Raw genomic sequence first — 19,368 nt, 5'->3', positions numbered from 1 at the left:
GAAGATACAAATGTGAAAAGAACAAAAATTTTATTCTCATGAAGTCTACTAAAAGAGCCATACATTAATCAAATAATCACATGAACCATAGTAAATGCTTGGAAGCTAAAAACACAGGGAGTTACAAGATAAAATAGGTAGGGAGGAGTTGACTTAGTGTGGGGGCACTGGGGGTGAGCTCCATGAAGACTACCTGGGGTGGTGACACTGGAAAGGAGATCCAAAAAAATCCAATAGGGCAAAAGTAATTTGAGAAGAACCATGATATCATGAAGACACCGGAAGAGTAAGGGGCAGAGGACAGCAAGATTAATCTAGAAAGTTAGGTAGAGGCCAGATTATATCAGACCTTGTAGGCCATTTTATGATTTGAGTTTTAATCCCAAGGGCAGTGGGAAGCCATCAGAGGATTCCAATAGGGAATTCACAAACTGAGATGTGCATGTAAACTGACAACGGTGACTGCCATATGGGAATTAATGGAAGGGGCTTAAAGTGGAAAGACCAGTTCAGAAACTTCTGCAGGAGTCCAGAGAACAGTGATTTGGGACCAGGGGACTGGACAGTATCCTGAACATGGTAGGCTTCAGGGTGGGGAAAACCTCTAATTTATCTTGGCACCCATAATGTATGACACAATTCTGGCACCTAGTGAACTCAGAAAATGGTTGTTGAATAAATGGAGATACATTCTAAGGAATCAGTGGTCAGGAATAGTATAATAAATTTCCTCTTCCTCAATGAATTCACCCTAAAGGGGAAATGTCTAATGGTGGTATCTCAGGTACTGTGTTACTCTCTCTCTCAAAGGAGATACTTGAGTGTATTGAAAATTTTAGCCCCCTGAAATGACCCAATTAAAGGTATCTCTGTCCAAGAGCCAAAAAACAACAATGGTTAAAAACACAGGTTCTAGAATCAAAGTTCCCAAATTCATCTTACTGGTTTCTTGATGTGTTATAATAGGCATACTATGTAGACCCTCAGTCTCTCTTTTCTTTTCTTTTTTCTTTTTTTCTTTCTTTCCCTGCCTTCCTTCCTTCTTTTTGAGACAGGGTCTCTTTCTGTTGCCCAGGCTCCAGGCTGGAGTGCAGTGGCATGAACACAGCTCACTGCATCTTTGACCGCCTGAGCTAAAGCAATCCTCCTGCCTCAATCTCTCAAGTAGCTGGGACCAAAGGCACACATCACCGCACCTAGCTAATTTTTAATTTTTTTATAGAGACAGTCATGACATGTTGCCTAAGTTGGTCTTGAACTCCTGGCCTTAAGCAATCCTCCTGCCTTGGCCTCCCAAAGTTCTGGGGTTACAGGAATGCACCATCATGCCTGGCCCATTTCTTCATCTCTATGGTGGTAATATTAATAGTATTATGCCTACCTGAAAGAGTTACTTTGAGGATTAAATGAGATTATATATTTTAATCATTTATCACAAGACTTGACACATAGGAAGCTCTCAACAAACACTATTATTATTCTCACCTAGACTACGAGCTTCTTAAGTAAAAGCCATCTTTATCAGTGCATAGTGTCTGTGACATTGTAGGTACTCAATAAACTTGCACTATTGACTTTGCAACTCTCATCCATCATCCTGAATTTTAAGATTTTATTTCACATGTTTGTTTCAGAGCCATCTTTCTTTACCCAGGTCTCCTAATAATCTTTTGTATCCTGAAAAAGAACATTCTTCTCACTCTGTAATTATCAGTCTTTCTATCACCTTCCTTTTTTCCTGTTCCAAACAAAATTATTCAGTCTGCTTACCTTTCCCCTGACAAATCCTGCCATTTCAAAGTTAATTGCTTCTACTTCCATTACACACCTGCCTTGCTTTATTTTGTCTATTAACTATGCTTTCTTGTAAGTAGATTTTATCTATTCCACTTGTCCCCTTTCCCTTCTTATTAATGAACTCCCTAGCACTGGCATCAGTTGAGGATTATCCTTCAACCCAAGCTTCTTAAACCAGTCTCCAAATTATTTGCTGCTTAGATCATTGCTCTTGGCATCCCCCTTGCTAATTCACCTTTGTTAGGAAACTCTTGTCTCCGAAAATATCCCTTTCTTGCAGAGTATAGGAGGGAATTATTCCTTCAAACAATTTTTTTAACTACTCTTTCTTTTGAGCTGGCTTTATTTTCTCCTCCCTTTGAATGTCTAGCAGCATGTGTCTTTCAGCTAGAACTGCACAATGTCTATACCTCTGGCAGGTAAAAGGAGGAAAAAGGCACACCTCGAGGTACTCTTCCAAAAGGAATCAAATAGAAGTCCTCCAAGCTCCATTCCTCTGGGTAGGCTGAGCACAGGCTGGTTTCCTTCAGGAAGAATAATTCTGACTTTTCTAATTGTTATGCTCCACTGGCATTCCTCACTTTCCATATATGAATACTGTATAGGTTGATTGTTTTTCTCCTTAAATGTACTTTTTTTTTTTTTTGAGACGGAGTCTTGCTCTTGTCACCCAGGCTGGAGTGCCGTGCCATGATCTCGGCCCACTGAAACCTCTGCCTCCCGGGTTCAAACAATTCTCCTGCCTCCGCCTCCCGAGTAGCTGGGATTACAGGCACCTGCCACCACACCTGGTTATTTTTTGTATTTTTAGTAGAGATGGGGTTTCTCCATGTTGGCCAGGCTGGTCTCAAACTCCCTACCTCGTGATCCACCCACCTCGGCCTCCCAAAGTGCTGGGATTACAGGTGTGAGCTACCGCACCCGGCCTAAATGTACTCTTAACACTGATTCCATCTACTTATTCTGGACCTTGTTTCATGACTCACTGCAAACTATTCACCTTCTTACCTACCCCCCACCATCCCTGATTTATTTCTTTACTCAAATCTTAAACAAGATCCTTGAGATGTTTTTCATTTGAAGGGTGTTTTTTTTTGTTTGTTTTTTGTTTTTTTGAGACAGAGTCTCACTCTGTCACCAGGCTGGAATGCAATGGCAGGATCTCTGCTCACTGCACCTCCGTCTCCCGGGTTCAAGCGATTCTCCTGCCTCAGCCTCCCGAGTAGCTGGGACTACAGGCAAGCACCAGAACGCCCAGCTAATTTCTGTATTTTTAGTAGAGATGGGGTTTCACCATGTTGGCCAGGATGGTCTCGATCTCTTGACCTCGTGATCCGCCCGCCTCAGACTCCCAAAGTACTGGGATTACAGGCGTGAGCCACTGCGCCCGGCTGAAGGGTGTTTTTATGTGGGGCCTCCTTTTGATTTTGTTTTGAACCCTTACTTATTACTGTGGCGAGTTGCATCTCCAGGGCTCCATGCTTTGTTTGGCTGAATTTCTCCCTTCACTACTAAGTAATTGGCTCATAACTGATCATGTTCAAATTTGTCTCCTTATTCACAGTGGATTCAGTGAGGCTACTGGGTTAAAATCCAAAGGATTTTAACATGGAGAGAACCCTAGATGCTATCTAACACAATCTGTTCTCCAACACTGATGTCTTTCTGCCCATACACAGACACTTCTCTTGACAGGAAGCTCACTGCTCTACAAGACAACACTTCCCACTCGTAGACATTCCAATGTTCTACCACGTGTTTCCTAATGGTTAAATTAAATCTAGCTCACTGCAGTTTTCACATTTGTATACTACTTTTTCCCTTTGAGGTGCTATGCAAAAATATTGAATCAGTATTCCCTGACATTCAGTATTTTGAGATATTTTACAATAGATATCCTAAATCTTTGAGTATTACTCTTTCCCAGACCAGTTATCCAACATTCTTTCAACTATTGATCAACTGTCTTGGCTTCTACTTTCCTTACAGTCTCCATAGAGTAATAGCATGCTCATGTCCCTTCTGATCCACATGACCTGGAACCAAATGCAGTGTTCCCCCAGGGTCTGACCAGACCAGAGCATGGTGTAAGGAGATGATTATTTAGTTCTATTCATTAGCCTAAGATTGCATTAGCTTTTAGAATCCTTTCTTTATAGTGACTCATAAGATGTTTTATTCATAATTTTATATGAGTTATTTCTGAATCAGGTGTCCTTTACCCTAGAAATATATGGCTAATTTTTGGAATCTAAATGTAAGCCTTCACATTTAGATTTATTAAAATGCATTTTATAAAGCTTGGGCCATCTTTTCAATTTTTAGTTCTTTTTACATTACAGCCGTAACAGTTAGCTTACTTATTCTGCCTCAATTTTCTTTAGCTGTAAGTTTGGTAAGCACTTAACCTCCTTTATCATAATGCAAATTATTAGCAAAAATGTTGAGTCAGGGCCAAGAATACAAACCAAAGAATTCCATTGAGGTCGGTATCAATTAAACAACCAGCACTCTTTAGGTCCACCACTTTCCAGGAGCTCTAATTCTCTGGAACACAGAGTACTGCCCACATTTCTTCAGGTAATATACACAGCTAACACTCACATCATAGTCATGATAACAGCTAACATGTATTACACATTGTGAGTCTATTATGTGCTAGACATTTTTCTAAGAGGTTTACATGCATTAGCTCATTTTGTCTTTGCAATAACTCTATGAAATAGGCCATGTTATTATTTTCATTTTTTATATAAAGAAACTAGGACACAGAGCAAATAAAATGCTGGATCAGACAATGATGGCATGGGGATTTCAACTCAGCTCTCAAAGACTCCAGAACCAGAACTCCTAACCCCTCCTTGAAATTATGTCAAATATCATGCTGAAAAGGGCAATTTTTTTATGACTCTCCCGATTAACTAACCTAGTGCTTTCCAAAATTTAAGAAAAAAAAGGCACCTGGTTTAATGTGGATTCTAAGTGAAAGTGAATGTGGCTTTTAGTATTTACAATTTCATTCTAAGTCCTCATATGCCACACCTTCTGTTATCCATAGATAGCATTTTACCAGGAGTAGAAGCCACACTCATACCTCTGTAGCCTCAGGATTCACATTTTACCACCTTCATATGCTCCACATGATATGTGCAGTCCAATTACCTTTATGACTTATCGGCAATGATTCAGGGACCATATATCTACAAGTTCCTTAGCTGCTCTCAGAACTAATAGTCCAATTTATTTAACCCACTAAAGGTGAGTTAATTCACCTTTCTTGGGCCTCAGTTCTCCCTTAACCTTGACAGCTGTGACCCTCAGCTGAAGAACATCCCCAAAAATAATTTAAAAAATAAGTTTTTGAGAAAAAACAGAGGGTGAGTATTTTAAATCGCTCACTTTCATCTAAATACATTACAGCATCTTCTCCCCTTGGTGAGCCTTTCTCTATCATCCTGGGGATTATAACGAAGAATGCCAGTATCACAAGGTATCCACCTCCCTGTGTGAAATACAGCTTGAGGGAAGATTTTATGAAGGCATATAGCATCCTAGGGCCTTTCAAGGACAGAATATAGTTCTCCCCAAATACCTTCTTGCATCATCCCTACAGGAGAAAACAATGCCTTGTGTAGCACAGGTACCCTGACACAGTTCACACCAAACAGGTTAGAAGTGGCCAAGACTGATGAGCAGAGATACAGAGCCCCAGGGACTCAGGGAGGCTGAGGGTTCACAGTCACAGGCTGATAAAAGAACAGGAGCTAAAGAAAGAATGAAATATGAGAAGATAAGAACCAAAGAAAAGGGAAGAAGAAACGGGGAGAAAAAAAATCCTTTCGGGCCAGAGTAATTAGCATGGGTCATGAGTATCTTTTAACAGTCAGCTAGTTTACCTTTCCAGCTTCAACTACCAACATTTTCCTTCCATAACCCCAGTGTACAACAACACACAAATGCTGCCCTAGCCGAGGATCGTGTACAGCACGTCATGACAACATGAGTCCTTGCCTTTGTTCACGAGTAAAGAAGATTAAGTAAGTAGAGTGTTTAGTGCTATATCTAGACTATCATACTTGTGTGGCCTTGTTATTACTTGTTTTTTTTCCCCCCTGTGGTTCAGTGGCACTGAACAGAAGGAAAAACTCAATTGGGTTTTACATACAGATCAGCTTCAAGGCCTTGCAGAAAATGGCTTGGATTGTGAAAATCCAAAAATGACCAAAAATGACCTTGGAATGACTTTGAGCAGTGCTATGGTACATAGAAAAGGCTGAATCAGGCTGCCTGGCTACAGCTCCTCAACATTTATTTCATGTTTAGTATGTATGACCCAAAAATATGCCTCTATGAGCCATTGGCTATAAATATATATTCTTTTTTAAACCCACACATCTTATCCAGAATGTAATACTCATTGTAGATGTAAGGACTCCTTCCACCGCCACCTCCCCCACCATGCATTTCCACAGAAAATTTTCCAAGAAAATTCATTTAAAAAGTATTCTGTTTTTAAAAGCAAGGTCTTTTGAAAAAGGAACTGATTTGGGGGAATCTAGTCATACGAGTTATATTTTGGGCTTGACCTCTTGAATGTCAATCCATGACACAATGCATAGCTCAGAGTTTAGAGAAAAGAATTAAGGGCCAGGTGCGGTGGCTCACGCCTATAATCCCAGCGCTTCCGGAGGCCAAGGCAGGCGGATCATCTGAGGTCAGGAGTTTGAGACCAACCTGGCCAATACAGCGAAACCCCATCTTTATTAAAAATACAATAAATAAATAAATAAATAAATAAATTAGCCAGGTATGGTGGTGAGTGCCTGTAATCTCAGCTACTAGGGAGGCTGAGGCAGGAGAGTCGCTTGAACCAGGGAGGCGGAGGTTGCAGTGAGCTGAGATTGTGCCATTGCGCTCCAGCCTGAGCAACAAGAGCAAAACTCCGACTCAAAAAAAAAAAAAAAAAAAAGAATTGAGAAGAATGTTGTCCACATACTACTACTAAACCAACGGAAGTCATTTTTATCTCTAGATACTTCAGGAAAAGTTGAATCCAAAAGAAATGAGGAAGAGGAATGTTGAATGTTTCTCTTGGCTACTTCTCTCATGGCTCTCAGCATCCTGGCCTGGTGGGGGCAAAATCACATGGCAATCTTTTTGAGATGGAGAACATGGGAATAGCCCTTTCTCAGACTGTGCTTGCAATCTATAAATTCCAGCCAAGCCAGATTTCATTCTCTCTCCAAAACTGTTGCCAGGCACTAACACCAATAGAATTGTGCTGCATAGGCTTTTTAAAGAAATCAGTGACAAACCACTTTTATTAGCCAAACAAGTTCAACTACCAGAAATATTTTGTGTGAAACATATAAAGAACTGAAATTGTCTTGCATGGTGTTTACAGGTCAGCCTTTTTTATGCACCAAGGTGGAATATGATTAATGAAACACAAGTTTTCACAATAAGTGGCATTTTTCCTCATGCTTCCTGTGTGAATTGCGAATGCTAAAGACCAGCCATGGGGAACCTGCAGCCAAAACAGAATTCAGGGCCATTCTCTCTGACATTGTGGAGTTACTCAGGGAACAGCAAGATGAAGCTTCCAGCCTTTTTCAGTGTCTAGGAGAAAATATTTAGAAGTAGATTATGCTTGGGGAAAGTTTTGTTAGTTTCAAAATCAGGAAAGAGTCATGGTACAATTAGGACTGAAGCAAAGAAATCTCATCTGAGATCCCTAAAGGGTGAAGCCACATTTTCAAATTCACTGATCAGAATGGGAAACTGCTTTAGAAACATAGGGTTTGTGAGGAATTGTACAAGATTATCTCCCTTTCTTTTATTCATCAAGTCCCTACCAGCTAGAGGTGCCTGGAAAATTTGGCTAAGCTAATAAAAATGACTGACTGTACTAGGCAGGTTTCCGTATGTGGAAATTCCAGATTGTGTGCAATATTGAATCAATATTAGTAGACAAGTCCATAGATCTTTAGAAAGAAGCCCCTTCATATCTAAATAGAAGTAAAAACAGGGTCAGAGTGACGGATGTTGTTTCTTGACAAGGGATAGAGGACTCACGCCTTCTTGTTCTCCTCCATGTGCTAAGGAACTTGAATTCAAAAATTTAAACTTTCCCTGAGGTTCTCATGAAGAAAAGCTAGTAAGCATCTCAAATCAAAAATGTTTAAAGCTAACTTCATCAATTTCCCTACCAATCCCGCTCCTCTTCCTGTGCCCTCTGCCTCAGTAAAGCAATCCAGTTTATACAAGCTAGAAACCTGTTTCTTCCTTACTCATCATATCCAATGCTCACCAAGTCCTATTCCTTCTACTTTCCAAACATCTCTTCAAACTATCCATACCCTTCCTTTCCATTGCCACTATCCTAGTTTAAATTAAAATCTTCTGGTCTCCTTGCTTCTTGTGATGTCCTTTCCCTGCTTCACTCTCAATTCATAGTTCTTTCCTTGTCATAATGTGACTATCTGAAAAGAATTCCTTACTGCTTGTCAACACAGGTCTGGGAAATCCAGAAACTAAAATCAGATCTTGATGCTGTAATATGCTAAATTAGGCTGTAATTCCAATCAAAATAACAACCTGACTAGGTCTTTGTTGTAAACGTGAAGGCGCTGGCTGGAAAAGTGAGGCATCCTTGCAGTTGCAATAAGACTGGCTATCTGTGAAGGTTCAGAAGACTTAAAGAACCCATATTTAAATGCTTCTTATTTTACAGTTTCCTTTAAGACCTTCTCATTATTGCTAATTATTCTTGCATTGGACCTCAATGTGGTCCAAAGGGTAAAATGTGGCACCTGAATTAGAAAGAGAGAGTTATTTTCAGACAGAAGGACAGGCATTTCCTAATTTATATTTTTAAAAATGTAAAGAAAATGTATGTCATACATTTTGAAGATGTTGGCCCCAAGAAGGCAGAATATAATCTTTGGTTGGAGGGCAATCACCATTGATGCAGATGCCATGGAGTCCGCATGCTGTGTGCTGGCCTAGGCAGCTGGCTAGAGTCCAAACTGGTTGCTTGGTAGCTGATTCAAACTGAGATCAAACAAAGGATCACACCACGTGACATCAAAAGGGCAGAAGATCCATGTTTTATGTAGAGAGGGGCCTTAAAGGATTTTGAGAACAGTAAACTGGATTAGAACGTTCAACCCACTTTTTTTGTTTTTGAGACGCAGTCTTGCTCTGTCACCCAGGCTGGAGTTCAATGGCACAATCTCGGCTCACTGCAACAACCCACTTTTTTACCCGTCCCTCAGGAAGGCCCAAAAGTTGACTTCCTTCTTTATCTTAAGGAATAGAATGGGGAGGGAAGCAACTCAATCTTTAAAATGCATTCAATAACTGGGCTTAGTACACTGCAAGTGTTGATTATAGAGGATCCAAATAAAATGGAGAAAACCAAAAGCAGGAAGCAAAGGGGGTACAATTGTAATAATAGGTGGAGCTCCTAATTTGGAAATCTGATGTTAGAGAATGATCTGACCTGCAGAATAGACCTGTGGCTATTTAATATTGGGTATGTTGGCATTAAGCTGATAGTTTTTTGTGTTAGGTAGAACCTACACCTGAATCTTGACTCAAGCACCCCATAGAGAGTCATGGCCTCTCTAGGCACGAGATACACTCAGTTCTCAGGCACACAGCAACTTGTATGAAAGAAATACAGGGTACCTGTGGAGAACCTCCTTCTTTTACCACCATCTGTTGTAATATGAACTTCATGCCTGCCCTTAACCAAGGTGAAAAGAAAATCCTGTAAGTTGTGACTTCTTTTATATATTATTATTATTATACTTTAAGTTTTAGGGTACATGTGCACAATGTGCAGGTTACTTACACATGTATACACATGCCATGCTGGTGTGCTGCACCCATTAACTCCTCATTTAGCATTAGATGTATCTCCTAATGCTATCCATCCCCCCTCCCCCCACCCCACAACAGTCCCCAGAGTGTGATGTTCTCCTTCCTGTGTCCATGTGTTCTCATTGTTCAATTCCCACCTATGAGTGAGAACATGCGGTGTTTGGTTTTTTTTCTTGCGATAGTTTACGAGAAAGATGATTTCCAATTTCATCCATGTCCCTACAAAGGACATGAACTCATCATTTTTTATGGCTGCATAGTATTCCATGGTGTATATGTGCCACATTTTCTTAATCCAGTCTAACATCATTGGACATCTGGGTTGGTTCCAAGTCTTTGCTATTGTGAATAGTGACGCAATAAACATACGTGTGCATGTGTCTTTATAGCAGCATGATTTACACTCCTTTGGGTATATACCCAGTAATGGGATGGCTGGGTCAAATGGTATTTCTAGTTCTAGATCCCTGAGGAATCGCCACACTGACTTCCACAATGGTTGAACTAGTTTACAGTTCCACCAACAGTGTAAAAGTGTTCCTATTTCTCCACATCCTCTCCAGCACCTGTGGTTTCCTGACTTTTTAATGATTGCCATTCTAACTGGTGTGAGATGGTATCTCATTGTGGTTTTGATTTGCATTTTTCTGATGGCCAGTGATGGTGAGCATTTTTTCATGTGTTTTTTGGCTGCATAAATGTCTTCTTTTGAGAAGTGTCTGTTCATGTCCTTTGCCCACTTTTTGATGGGGTTGTTTGTTTTTTCTTGTAAATGTGTTCGAGTTCATTGTAGATTCTGGATATTAGCCCTTTGTCAGATGAGTAGGTTGCGAAAATTTTCTCCCACTTTGTAGGTTGCCTGTTCACTGTGATGGTAGTTTCTTTTGCTGTGCAGAAGCTCTTTAGTTTAATTAGATCCCATTTGTCAATTTTGGCTTTTGTTGCCATTGCTTTTGGTGTTTTAGACATGAAGTCCTTGCCCATGCCTATGTCCTGAATGGTAATGCCTAGGTTTTCTTCTAGGGTTTTTATGGTTTTAGGTCTAGCATTTAAGTCTTTAATCAGTCTTGAATTAATTTTTGTATAAGATGTAAGGAAGGGATCCAGCTTCAGCTTTCTACATATGGCTAGCCAGTTTTCTCAGCACCATTTATTAAATAGGGAATCCTTTCCCCATTGCTTGTTTTTCTCAGGTTTGTCAAAGATCAGATAGTTGTAGATATGCGGCGTTATTTCTGAGGGCTCTGTTCTGTTGCATTGAGCTATATCTCTGTTTTGGTACCACTACCATGCTGTTTTGGTTACTGTAGCCTTGTAGTATAGTTTGAAGTCAGGTAGCGTGATGCCTCCAGCTTTGTTCTTTTGGCTTAGGATTGACTTGGTGATGCGGGCTCTTTTTTGGTTCCATATGAACTTTAAAGTAGTTTTTTCCAATTCTGTGAAGAAAGTCATTGGTAGCTTGATGGGGATGGCATTGAATCTATAAATTACCTTGCGCAGTATGGCCATTTTCACGATATTGATTCTTCCTACCCATGAGCATGGAATGTTCTTCCATTTGTTTGTATCCTCTTTTATTTCTTTGAGCAGTGGTTTGTAGTTCTCCTTGAAGAGGTCCTTCACGTCCCTTGTAAGTTGGATTCCTAGGTGTTTTATTCTCTTTGAAGCAATTGTGAATGGGAGTTCACTCATGATTTGGCTCTCTGTTTGTCTGTTATTGGTGTATAAGAATGCTTGTGATTTTTGTACATTGATTTTGTATCTTGAGACTTTGCTGAAGTTGCTTATCAGCTTAAGGAGATTTTGGGCTGAGACAATGGGGTTTTCTAGATATACAGTCATGTCATCTGCAAACAGGGACAATTTGACTTCCTCTTTTCCTAATTGAATACCCTTTATTTCCTTCTCCTGCCTAATTGCCCTGGCCAGAACTTCCAACACTATGTTGAATAGGAGTGGTGAAAGAGGGCATCCTTGTCTTGTGCCAGTTTTCAAAGGGAATGCTTCCAGTTTTTGCCCATTCAGTATGATATTGGCTATGGATTTGTCATAGATAGCTCTTATTATTTTGAAATACATCCCATCAATACCTAATTTATTGAGAGTTTTTAGCATGAAGTAATGTTGAATTTTGTCAAAGGCCTTTTCTGCATCTATTGAGATAATCATATGGTTTTTGTCTTTGGTTCTGTTTATATGCTGGATTACATTTATTGATTTGCATAGGTTGAACCAGCCTTGCATCCCAGGGATGAAGCCCACTTGATCATGGTGGATACGCTTTTTGATGTGCTGCTGGATTCGGTTTGCCAGTATTTTATTGAGGATTTTTGCATCAATGTTCATCAAGGATATTGGTCTAAAATTCTCTTTTTTTTGTTGTGTCTCTGCCCCGTTTTGGTATCAGGATGATGCTGGCCTCATAAAATGAGTTAGGGAGGATTCCCTCTTTTTCTATTGATTGGAATAGTTTCAGAAGGAATGGTACCAGTTCCTCCTCGTACCTCTGGAAGAATTTGGCTGTGAATCCATCTGGTCCTGGACTCTTTTTGGTTGGTAAGCTATTGATTATTGCGACAATTTCAAAGCCTGTTATTGGTCTATTCAGAGACTCAACTTCTTCCTGGTTTAGTCTTGGGAGGGTGTATGTGTTGAGGAATTCATCCATTTCTTCTAGATTTTCTAGCTTATTTGCATAGAGGTGTTTGTAGTATTCTCTGATGGTAGTTTGTATTTCTGTGGGATCAGTGGTGATATCCCCTTTATCATTTTTTATTGCATCTATTTGATTCTTCTCTCTTTTCTTCTTTATTAGTCTTGCTAGCGGTCTATCGATTTTGTTGATCCTTTCAAAAAACCAGCTCCTGGATTCATTAATTTTTTGAAGGGTTTTTTGTGTCTCTATTTCCTTCAGTTCTGCTCTGATTTTAGTTATTTCTTGCCTTCTGCTAGCTTTTGAATGTGTTTGCTCTTGCTTTTCTAGTTCTTTTAATTGTGATGTTAGGGTTTCTATGTTGGATCTTTCCTGCTTTCTCTTATGGGCATTTAGTGCTATAAATTTCCCTCTACACACTGCTTTGAATACGTCCCAGAGATTCTGGTATGTTGTGTCTTTGTTCTCGTTGGTTTCAAAGAACATCTTTATTTCTGCCTTCATTTCGTTAGTACCCAGTAGTCATTCAGGAGCAGGTTGTTCAGTTTCCATGTAGTTGAGCGGTTTTGAGTGAGTTTCTTAATCCTGAGTTCTAGTTTGATTGCACTGTGGTCTGAGAGACAGTTTGTTATAATTTCTGTTCTTTTACATTTGCTGAGGAGAGCTTTACTTCCAACTATGTGGTCAATTTTGGAATAGGTGTGCTGTGGTGCTGAAAACAATGTATATTCTGTTGATGTGGGGTGGAGAGTTCTGTAGATGTCTATTAGGTCTGCTTGGTGCAGAGCTGAGTTCAATTCCTGGGTATCCTTGTTAACTTTCTGTCTCGTTGATCTGTCTAATGTTGACAGTGGGGTGTTAAAGTCTCCCATTATTATTGTGTGGGAGTCTAAGTCTCTTTGTAGGTCACTCAGGACTTGCTTTATGAATCTGGGTGCTCCTGTATTGGGTGCATATATATTTAGGATAGTTAGCTCTTCTTGTTGAATTGATCCCTTTACCATTATGTAATGGCCTTCTTTGTCTCTTTTGATCTTTGTTGGTTTAAAGTCTGTTTTATCAGAGACTAGGATTGCAACCCCTGCCTTTTTTTGTTTTCCATTTGCTTGGTAGATCTTCCTCCATCCTTTTATTTTGAGCCTATGTGTGTCTCTGCATGTGAGATGGGTTTCCTGAATACAGCACACTGATGGGTCTTGACTCTTTATCGAATTTGCCAGTCTGTGTCTTTTAATTGGAGCATTTAGTCTATTTACATTTAAAGTTAATATTGTCATGTGTGAATTTGATCCTGTCATTATGATGTTAGCTGGTTATTTTGCTCGTTAGTTGATGCAGTTTCTTCCTAGCCTCGATGGTCTTTACAATTTGGCATGATTTTGCAGTGGCTGGTACTGGTTGTTCCTTTCCATGTTTAGTGCTTCCTTCAGGAGCTCTTTTAGGGCAGGCCTGGTGGTGACAAAATCTCTCAGCATTTGCTTGTCTGTAAAGGATTTTATTTCTCCTTCACTTATGAAGCTTAGTTTGGCTGGATATGAAATTCTGGGTTGAAAATTCTTTTCTTTAAGAATGTTGAATATTGGCCCCCACTCTCTTCTGGCTTGTAGAGTTTCTGCCAAGAGATCCGCTGTTAGTCTGATGGGCTTCCCTTTGTGGGTAACCCGACCTTTCTCTCTGGCTGCCCTTAACATTTTTTCCTTCATTTCAACTTTGGTGAATCTGACAATTATGTGTCTTGGAGTTGCTCTTCTCGAGGAGTATCTTTGTGGCGTTCTCTGTATTTCCTGAATCTGAATGTTGGCCTGCCTTGCTAGATTGGGGAAGTTCTCCTGGATAATATCCTGCAGAGTGTTTTCCAACTTGGTTCCATTCTCCCCGTCGCTTTCAGGTACACCAGTCAGACGTAGATTTCTTCTTTTCACATAGTCCTATATTTCTTGGAGGCTTTGTTTGTTTCTTTTTATTCTTTTTTCTCTAAACTTCCCTTCTCACTTCATTTCATTCATTTCATCTTCCGTCACTGATACCCTTTCTTCCAGTTGATCGCATCGGCTCCTGAGGCTTCTGCATTCTTCACGTAGTTCTCGAGCCTTGGCTTTCAGCTCCATCAGCTCCTTTAAGCACTTCTCTGTATTGGTTATTCTAGTTATACATTCGTCTACATTTTTTTCAAAGTTTTTGACTTCTTTGCCTTTGGTTTGAATTTCCTCCTGTAGCTCAGAGTACTTTGATCGTCTGAAGCCTTCTTCTCTCAACTCGTCAAAGTCATTCTCCGTCCAGCTTTGTTCCGTTGCTTGTGAGGAACTGCGTTCCTTTGGAGGAAGAGAGGTGCTCTGCTTTTTAGAGTTTCCAGTTTTTCTGCTCTGTTTTTCCCCCATCTTTGTGGTTTTGTCTACTTTTGGTCTTTGATGATGGTGATGTACAGATGGGTTTTTGGTGTGGATTTCCTTTCTGTTTGTTAGTTTTCCTTCTAACAGACAGGACCCTCAGCTGCAGGTCTGTTGGAGTTTGCTAGAGGTCCACTCCAGACCCTGTTTGCCAGGGTACCAGCTGCGGTGGCTGCAGAACAGTGGATTTTCGTGAACCGCGAATGCTGCTGTCTGATCGTTCCTCTCGAAGTTTTGTCTCAGAGGAATACCCGGCCGTGTGAGGTGTCAGTCTGCCCCTACTGGGAGGTGGCTCCCAGTTATGCTGCTCGGGAGTCAGGGGTCAGGGACCCACTTGAGGAGGCAGTCTGCCCGTTCTCAGATCTCAAGCTGCGTGCTGGGAGAACCACTGCTCTCTTCAACGCTGTCAGACAGGGACATTTAAGTCTGCAGAGGTTACTGCTGTCTTTTTGTTTGTCTGTGCCCTGCCCCCAGAGATGGAGCCTACAGAGGCAGGCAGGCCTCCTTGAGCTGTGGTGGGCTCCACCCAGTTGGAGCTTCGCAGCTGCTTTGTTTACCTCAGCAAGCCTGGGCAATGGCAGGCGCCCCTCCCCCAGCCTGGCTGCCGCCTTGCAGTTTGATCTCAGACTACTGTGCTAGCAATCAGTGAGACTCCGTGGGCGTAGGACCCTCCGAGCCAGGTGCGGGATATAATCTCCTGGTGTGCCGTTTTTTAAGCCCGTCGGAAAAGCGCAGTATTTAGGTGGGAGTGGCCCGATTTTCCAGGTGCCATCTGTCACCCCTTTCTTTGACGAGGAAAGGGAACTCCCTCACCCCTTGCGCTTCCCGAGTGAGACAATGCCTCGCCCTGCTTCAGCTCGCGCACGGTGCACTGCACCCACTGTCCTGCACCCACTGTCTGGCACTCCCTAGGGAGATGAACCCGTTACCTAAGATGGAAAAGCAGAAATCACCCGTCTTCTGCGTCGCTCATGCTGGGAGCTGTAGACTGGAGTTCTTCCTATTCGGCCATCTTGGCTCGTCCCACATTTTCTTTATCTGATCTGTCACTGATGAACATTTGGGTTGATTCCATGCCTTTGCTATTGTGAATAGTGCTGCGATGAACATTTGCAGGTATGTATCTTTACATTATTTTCTCTTTATGATGAAATAATTTATATTTCTCTGGGTATATACCCAGTAATGGAATGCTGGGTCAAATGGTAGTTCTGTTTTTAGCTTTTTGAGAAATACTATACTGCTTTCTACAATGGTTGAACTAATTTACACTCCCACCAACAGTGTATAAGGGTATTCCCTATTCTCTGCAACCTTACCTGCATCTGTTATTTTTTGGCTTCTTAATAATAGCCATTCTGACTGATGTTAGATGGTATCTCATTGTGGTTTTCTCATTGCAGCCCTGTAGTATAGTTTGAAATTTGGTAATGTGATGCTTCCAGCTTTGTTCTTTATGCTTGATATTGCCTTGGCTATTTGGGCTCTTTTTGAATATGAATTTTAAAATAGTTTTTTCTAGTTCCGTGAAGAATGTCATTGGTAGTTTGATAGGAATAGCACTGAATCTGTAAATTGCTTTGGGCAGTGTGGCCATTTTGATAATATTGATTTTTCCTATTTATGAGCTTGGAATGTTTTTCTATTTGTTTGTGCCATCTCTGATTTCTTTGGGTAGTGTTTTGTTGTGATTTTATTAGTAGAACTCTTTCACCTCCCTGGTTAGCTGTATTCCTAGGTATTTTATTCTTTTTGTGGCAATTGTGAATGGGATTGCCTTTCTGATCTGGCTTTTGGCTTGACTGTTTGTGTATAGGAATGCTAGTGATTTTTGTACATTGATTTTGTATCCTAAACTTTGCTGAGATTGTTTATCAGCTGAAGGAGCTTTTGGACCAAGACTATGGGGTTTTCTAGATATAGAATCATGTTGTCTGCAAACAGGGATAGTTTGACTTTCTTCATATTTGGATGCCCTTATTTCATTCTCTTGCCTGATTGCTGTGGCTAGGATTTCCAGCACTATATCAAATAGGATTGGTGAGAGAGGACGTGTTTGTCTTGTGCCAGTTTTCAAGGGAAATGCTTGCAGCTTTTGCCCATTCAGTATAATGTTGGCTGTGGGTTTGTCATAGATGGCTCTTATTATTTTGAGGTACGTTCTTTCAATACCTAGATTTTTTAGAGTTTTTAACATACAGGGGTGTTGAATTTTATTGCTAGCATTTTCTGCATCTATAGGGATACAATGTTGCTTCCTTTTTAAGTTTATTGAGGTTTGTTTTATAACCTATCCTATGGCCTACCCAGAAGCATGTTATATGTGTACTTGAGAAAAAGGCCTAAATATATGTGTTAGGTCTAGTTGTTTTATAGTGTTGTTCAAATCTTCTATTTCCTTGTTGGTCTTCTTGCCAATTGTTTGTCCATTATTGAAAATGGGGTAATGAAGTTTGCAACTAAGGAGGACTGTTTTTGAAATGCTCAGCTTCAGAGATACTAATTGTATTGATAGAGGCCTCTTTTGAAAGTGCATCTCAGCTCAACTTCTCCCTTTGCCCAAACCTACTTCTTTCACTTTTTTATAAGTTTGTTTCCAAGGGCTCTCCCAACAAACTCTCAGCATGAAATCTCTGTATCAGTGTCTATTTCCCAGGGATTTAAAATCTTAAATGGTCTTAGAAGCAAACTTAAAGTAAGATTTTGGTGCTGGATCCATCAATGGTTGGCTAGCTGGCAATGAAGACTATAGCACTGGTAGTCTTTGAAGCACTGATACACTGACATGCTTTAGCAGTGTAATAACAAAAGAAAAAAGAAAAAAAAAACTAACTGTGAACTGAAATGGGATACCAGAGGAAGGAAATGCACTGGAGAATGTTGTATCTTAGGCACTTAGAGGTTTCTGAGAAAGAAGAAATTATAAAGATTATGGAATCATATGGCTCTTGTTGGTTTCCACTGATGCACTGACAAAAGAAAATGAAAGATTGTGGACGATTAATCACACATTTAAGGTGAAGCCTAAAAGCCAGAGAAGCTCCTTGGCAGCTTATAAACAGGCTCTCTTCTTTTGTAGTTCAAGGTCAAAATAAAGCTAAGGATTAGGCCCAGAACTTAATTAGAGGGGTACTATAACTCTACAGATATTGAATTTTCACCTGGGTCATACCTGCTATGCCAAGATCAGTGCTCTGGTTGGGTAGGAAGAAAGTCCTGATTCTTAGGGTAGGGAAATCTGGGTTGATTCATTCAAAAAAATTTGAATCCCAAGATTCCTCTGAGCCTTCTGGGCTTGAAGAACCGACACACTCCTACCTGTTAAGCCAGATGGCTGTTAAAGGCTAATACTTCTCCCATTGCTTGAAGAAAACACAGAAGCTTCTGACCTTAAAGACAACAGGCACTTTCCACACAATTATTCACCCTTGCTCACTCACCTTGAACCAATACCTGGTGAAAACTTGAGCCTGCAAAAGGAGAAAAAGAGCTCTATGCTAACACATACAATCAAGATCCATGAGTCCCGGATTATGAGGGACCTAGATCAAGGGGGTGCATAGAGAATATAAAGATGAGTAAAAGAGGGTATGTCAATATGGGACTACTCCCCTATCATACAGATTAAACAACCTAGCAGAGTCTCTGAGAGATGGTGCTAACACACTACTAGGTTGGCTCTTGAAAGCCTTGAAAAAGCAGTCACACACCAAGTCAAGCAGAAATTCCAGAACTGCCATGGCAGACAATGGTGGAGAGAGGGGCATGCCACAGTGAATGTACTATACAAGGACAGAAAACCTACCAGCTCACTATGTTTTATAGAAGGGCCCAGAAAACACTGGAAGGAGAAACTCTAATATTTTTGAAAAGCTCAGTGGTGGCTGTCATCTGTAAGCCAAAGCTGATGGTAGGAAATGCGGTTACAGAACTGGGCTCTCTGAGAGCAATGCAGATAAAAGGATATTAGTATAATAAGAGCCAGGTGGCTGTGTTTAACTGTCAGCAGCAAGGTGAGTACAATTTTAAAAATGAGCATCAAGGTCAAAGTGGCACCTAGGGGCAGAGAGTTATGGAATTGATTAAAAGAACACTGTGTTCTTTTAGAGGCAATAGAGATGGGCAACCAGCAAGGGTATTACTTAATTCATGTAATAAAAAAAAATATGAGTGTCCAAACGGCTGAGGACAATTGCTCTTAATATAATCAAGATTTCTTAATTTCTAGATTTGAGTCAATTTTCATACTCGGAACCATCGACTGAAGGAGAGGCTGGGTCACAATGAAAAAGACCCTGCAACAACAAGGCAATTAATTATATGTAGTGATTTTACCTCAGTCTTTCCCCAAAAGGACTTATGGTTATTTACTTGAATAACCATACACTGGAGAAAGAGGAATATTCAACTCAGATGTTTTTAGGACTATTGGATACAGGTTCTGAGTTGATGCTGATACCTGAGGACACAAAGCATCCTCTTCCCTCTGTCCCAAAAGAGGGGAGGTGTGTATTGCGGGGTGGGGTGGGCAGGTAATAAAGGGAATAGTTGCCAAGGTTTGGTGCACTATGGGTCTATCAGGTCCATAGAGAAACCCAGAGGTCATTTGCCCCCAGTCCTTGAATCTAGGGAGAGTTTATTGAT

This window comes from Pan troglodytes, chromosome 14 (assembly GCF_028858775.2).
Source record: "Pan troglodytes isolate AG18354 chromosome 14, NHGRI_mPanTro3-v2.0_pri, whole genome shotgun sequence".
Lineage (NCBI taxonomy): Eukaryota > Metazoa > Chordata > Mammalia > Primates > Hominidae > Pan > Pan troglodytes.
The sequence above is the reverse complement of the archived record's forward strand: the minus strand, read 5'-3'. Positions refer to the sequence as shown.